The sequence below is a fragment of the Camelina sativa genome, chromosome 2, assembly GCF_030686135.1.
Source record: "Camelina sativa cultivar CO46 ecotype springtype chromosome 2, ASM3068613v1".
In the NCBI taxonomy this organism is placed as follows: domain Eukaryota; kingdom Viridiplantae; phylum Streptophyta; class Magnoliopsida; order Brassicales; family Brassicaceae; genus Camelina; species Camelina sativa.
In genome coordinates, this window is record NC_141881.1 from 4,801,584 (window position 1) to 4,807,827 (window position 6,244).

Below are 6,244 nucleotides of genomic sequence, written 5' to 3' on the forward strand. Positions count from 1 at the left end.
TTGATTTAAAAAAAAAAAAATTAACATTTTAAGGGCGTTTAGTCTTTTTACATAAATTTGTGTCATTTTAGTAAAAGAGTAGAATAGAGCGTTAATCTAGCAATTAATTACCAAATTTGTGTTAAATTGGTCTATTTTCACTTTTTTTAAAACAGGCCTATGTATGTGTGTGATATTAAAACAAAACGAAATTATTCTAACAATTGTAACCAAACAAGTATGGAAAGGAAACCAAAACCAAATTGAATCAGCTAATTGGTTTTTGTTTTTTTTTGGTAGGGTTTTCTTGCCCAGCCTGCTCATATCTAACACAAGATGGTGTATTGAACTAAAGATTTCAAAGGATTTTGTGGGATCTAGGAGATTCTAGTGGGGGTTATTCGTTTGAGATTTGAATAGAGTTTCAAAGATTTTAAATGTTATGTAGAATATGTTGTTATTAGATCAAGATTTTATTAAACTCTGTTAAAGTTTAGTGTTATTAGTTTGTGATTTGTAAAAAGTCATTTAAAATCTTAACAAATTTGGGTTAATTGTTCAAACTTTTATAAAGTCATTAAAAAATTTGTGTTATTCAATTAAAACAAAAGAATCCAGGATTGTTAATGAATTCAATTATTATGTTATTGGTTCATGATTTTAGACATTTTCTTTACAAAATAAAGTCATGGAAAATATTACAAAAATAAAGGGATTGTTTGGAGCACTTTACAAGATTTTAGAAAACTAATCAACAAAAACAATCTTTAACAATCTTTCACTTATTCACTTATTCATTTTAACAATCTTTAACAATTTTTAACAATCTTTAACAATCTTTCACTTTAATAAATATTAACAATCTTTAACAATCTTTCACTTATTCACTTTTAATGATTTTGTTGAACTCTTCAAAATTTTTTATAAATTAGAATCCAATACCACTGTGGGTTTTGTAGACATTTGGTGAGATTGTTGGATTCTTTTTTTGAACAGCCTGTTGCATTCTTTTTTTAAGAGAAATATTTTGTGTGAGTTGGTGAGATTTTAAAAAGAATCTTCCAGGACTTTGGGAGATTTTAGAACATAAAATTTGGTTTAACACGAAACAGATCAACAAAATAAAACGGGAAAAATGTCATAAAAATCCCAAACTTTCAAATTTAGGATGTTTTAATCACCAACTTTCAAGATGTCATTTTAATCACAAACTTTTCGTTGACTTGGTCATAAATAGCAAAGTTTTGTTGACCAAGCTGTTTTAGGCACATCGTTTATTATCTGTTAAAGATCTCAAAAACAGAGTAAAATTATATGTTATTTGCTACCGTTTTGCATAAACGACCATGTTTTTGACGCTAAAAACAACATCTTTTACCAAATTGAAGAAACTGATTCTAAAATTAATTCCAATTTCACAAATCCATAACCCTAGAAAGAAACTCCAAATACTCTCTACACATCGATGGCACACCACACTCACCGACACAACCAGATGTGTCAAAACTTGAACTTGAACTCATCGGAACAGAGAGATTGCATAAGACATATTGGTATTATAAAAAGAATTTAGGGTTTTTTTCTAGGGTTGGGGATTTAATAAACGTCGTGCCTAAAACGGCGTAGTTAACAAAATTTTACTATTTTATGGTCAAGTCAACAGAAAGTTTATGATTAAAATGGCATCCTGAAAGTTGGTGATTAAAACATCCCAAATTTGAAAGTTGGGAATTTTTATGACATTTTTCCCAAAATAAAACCGTAAACTCAAATGTGACGGGAGGAGACAAAGAAACCAAAGTATACAAATTAACAAGATGAAGAACTGATTCAGAATTTCAGATTATTAAATAATCCTTCGAAGCAACTTAACAAAAACTTATCTTAGAGAACCGATGATAGTTATTTACAGATGCAGAAAATCAAATTGATAAAATAGTTACTTTTCCGATTGGTCATATGATCTTATGAGCTGGTAAAGGACTCTGTCCAAAAATTCTCTTTCCAAATTATATAAACATGGATCTTTAGACATGGATTACTTTTCTAGCACTCTAATAATTTTCAGGTTGGTGATGTAGATTGTAGAAATATAAAAGAGGATGAAAAGTGAGAGCAAAGGTAATTTGATATTCAAAGCTAATAGGAATGTTGAGACTTGTTTAAAATAAGATAAGTGAGAAGTGAGCATCTATATATACATTTTTGAAATATATTTCGGGTTTTACCCTTTTATTTGTACTTATTTACAAAGTTAATCCCTAAAAAATTTCCAAAAATAGCATTACTTCAGATTTTGTTTTCTAAATATTTTACATCTATATATACATTTTTGAAGTACATTTTGGGTTCTACCCTTTTATTTGTACTTATTTACAAAGTTAATCCCTAAAAAATTTACAAAAATAGCATTACATACCATTCAAAAAAAAATACAGCAGAATCAATATGGAAACAAAAACTATGATATATTTAACCACACCTTCTATTGTGGATTGAAGATATTCTATATCTGAATCTTTTACAAACAAAGAAAACAACAATTTAATTCCTATTTTGTTTTTTAAAACCTGTGAGCTTTGATTCTTAACATAAGAAGAATTTTGATTCACATTTATTTAAATATTATAATTAATATATATATAAACTTAATAAAATTATAAAATATTACGAATATGTAAAATTAAATCTTTTTAAAATACTATATAATATGGTTATATAGTATATGAATTAAAAAGAGTACATGTTGAAATTAATGCTAGCACGAGTTAAATCCTTAAATTTATGCTAACACGAGTTAAATCCTCATTTTATTTTTTGTCAACACTATTAATATTAGAATATTTTACATATAAAAATTAAATTGCTTTAACTAAGATTGTGTAAAATAATTAAATCATTAGAAAAATGTGACTTAATCGTAGCGTATAAATGACTTACTAATAATTAAAAATCAAAATAGAATCTCAAAAACTAAAAAAAACAAACTAAATATAACAAAACAAATGGTCATAAAGTATACAACGGTTAAAAAATTAATATAAACATTTAGTCGCACAAACGGTCGGAAAATTTAGTTATTCTTCTATTTGAAAAACATCCAATATTTAACAAACAAATACAATATAGAATGTAAATAATAATAAAAATTATATTCACGCGGTGTACCGCGGGTTAAAATCTAGTTTGTTATTGAAAAATGAAGAACTGATGATATTTTTTAAAAAATCCAGTTTTTGGAAGTGTGAAGAACGATGTTACATTCTTTTCAATTCAGGTTTTAGGTGATTTTTTTTTTTTTGTTTTTTTAAATTCGTCAAAATCTCACCTCTAGAAGTGTGATTTTTTCATTCCTATATTTCAAGTCAAAAGATATCCAAAATCTCTCAAAATCTATCAAAATCAGTTTTTAGTATTTTTTAGAAAGGAATTTGTGAAGTTTGAATAATCATGGATTTGATATGATTTTAAGTATGATTTTTATAAATCTTTGATTGAATAACAAGAGATTGTGAATTATTTTAAATGATTTTTATATAAATGTCAAGTTTCAATAACATAGAATTTGAAAAGAGATTTTTAAATCACAAATTGAATAACATATGATTTTTAAAAAGTTAAAATCTTCTAAACTCTTTCTTTCAATACACCACCCTGCATAATAGTAGTTTCTGAAATACGAGAAAGTAAGAATTTAAAAGCTCAGGAAGATGCACCAAGTCTCTACGGTAAAATCAAAACAAAAGTAAAAATTATTTTTGGTGTTGTATGCTGTATTGTCCACTTAAGCAACACAGAGAAATAATTTTCCCTTCAAAGACACTAAGGTTATATAATACATTAAGAGGGATGTATTGAAACCATGATTTTGGAGAATTTGATGGGATTTAGAAAATTTGGAATTTTGATAGATTTTAGGGAAGTTGATATAATTTATGGTGAAATTCTTTCAAATCCCACCTAAAACCATGAGATTTAGATTTCTGTATTTTTAACTAAACAAATCCTCTCAAATTCTCCAGAATCCCTAAAACTTATTAAAATCTAAATCTACAAACTGTTTTGAATAACAGTGGATTTTAAAGTAGATTTTTAAATCATCAGCTCAATAACAGTGGATTTCGGGAGACTTTTTAAAATCCATGATTGAATAACATATGATTTGTAAATTTTACACAAATCACTTAAAATGTCAAGTTGAATACACCTCCTAAATCTTTCTAGGATCGAAAGAACCATCCATAAATTAGAGTTAAAGGTGGTAGATTTCTAACATGATATGTGATCTGAGACTCAGATCTGACTAACATGTATTCTCTCCAATACGATAAAAACAAACACAAAATCTTGAGAGTGAGACATGAGCAAGTTGTTGCTTTTTTATTTTGTAATTACGAGCCTCATGTAGTCTTTGAGTGCAATGGGTTGGTGTTATGCGTAGTCGAATACAATACGAGCTCCCAGATGTTATTGATAACGCATAACAACAAGCCATGGCAATGAAACACTATAGTTGATATACTCAATGAATGGATTCTTTGGAAACAACTTTGGATCTAGGTTGAACCCTATAGAAATTGAAAATTCTGATTTTCGCTTGACCCCTGGCTAAAAAACCCCTAGAAATTTCTACGCTTGCTGACTATTTTGTCACTCCATGTATATATATAGCTAAGCTAGCTAGGGTTCTATGTGTCACCGACTCACCCCTTTTAAAACTATTTCCGTTTCTTATTTATCACATAAATGCTGTTAAATGTTAATTAATATTCGAGTTAAATTTTAGGAACATAAATTAGGGAAAATTGATGCAGGTTGCAGAGGAAAATATCTTTGGAATATAAATTGCCTGATGTAGCAATTAATGGCGTTTGGGTTGAATATAAAGTTCATCATCCTTATCCAGGACCTTATAATATTATTCACAAAAACTGTTTATTAGAAAATATTTTAATTTTGATGTTAGGCAAGAAAAAGAAGAAGACATATCTTAATTCCTTTCTCTTTGTCTTTGTGCACTAGAACATTATCTTGATAGGAATACACATGATAACAGTTTCAGCTTTGATATAGGAAGACACTAATAATCATCAAATATAAAGAAAATAAACAAAGGTAAAATAAAAAGGATTGGAATTTTTTTTTCTTTCCCAATTTTTCTCATTTTTTTTTTTTTCATTTTATACTTTTAAATCTCTATTTTTCCTCTTTCTCTAACTGAATTTTTAGTTTTAAACATTATTCTTACGTTTTAGATCAAGATCTTTCATATTCTAGGCCAATTCGTGAATGATTCCTCCATCTTCAAGATTGATGTTTAGTATTTTATTTTGATATATTCATAGGTTAATTAGGTTAGATTAGGATGATTTAATACAGAAATAGTGTTGTCAATGATAAATTCAATTTTCAAATTCTTAATAATTTTGGTAAGTGTTAATTTAAGAACATATATTTTGTAGAATTCATCTATTTTTGGATTTAAAAAAAAGAGATAATTTTTTAAGAAAATATGAAGAAAGTTTGGATCATTTCCACTAATTTTGTAATAATTTTTTAAAAATTAAATACTCAAACAAAAAATATGGATATCCCATTAGAAGTTTTCCCTTTTTTTTACAACCAAAAACAGATATTCTTTGCCCAATCTCTTATCCGCTGGACTAATATAAATATTGTGAAACGAATAATAATTAAAAAAAATTATTATATAATAGAAATTTACATTTGGTGGATACGGGTGTCCAAAATATACATGCCTATGTTCTCTCATTTATAACTTATTTGTAATCGTTTCTAGGCCAACCGATGGTCTGGTGAAGTCTTGAAGTACTGATTAACACTCAAACACCCAAATATTCATAAACCAAAATAAAACTTAACCAAAAACCAAAATGATAAAAATTTGGGTTAATGTTGTTATACTAAATAAATATGTTTACACATACTAAATGAATAATTCTAATTCTTGACATGTCCTATTACATGATAAAATACATTGAATTTTCCCAAATAAATTTTACTATTTTCAATTGAACTAGCATAAGTTCAAAATAATATAAAAAATACATAAAATATGTTCTATAACAGTTAAAAATATTAAAACAAAAAAACATAATCTAATATAGGTAAACCATATATAAAATAATAAGAATAAAGAAGTCAATTAATTTTGTAATATTTTTATTATAACATATGGTATATAAATATACTATGAATTATATTTATGTTTATTCCATGCAAGAGTTTAAAAATGTATATTTTC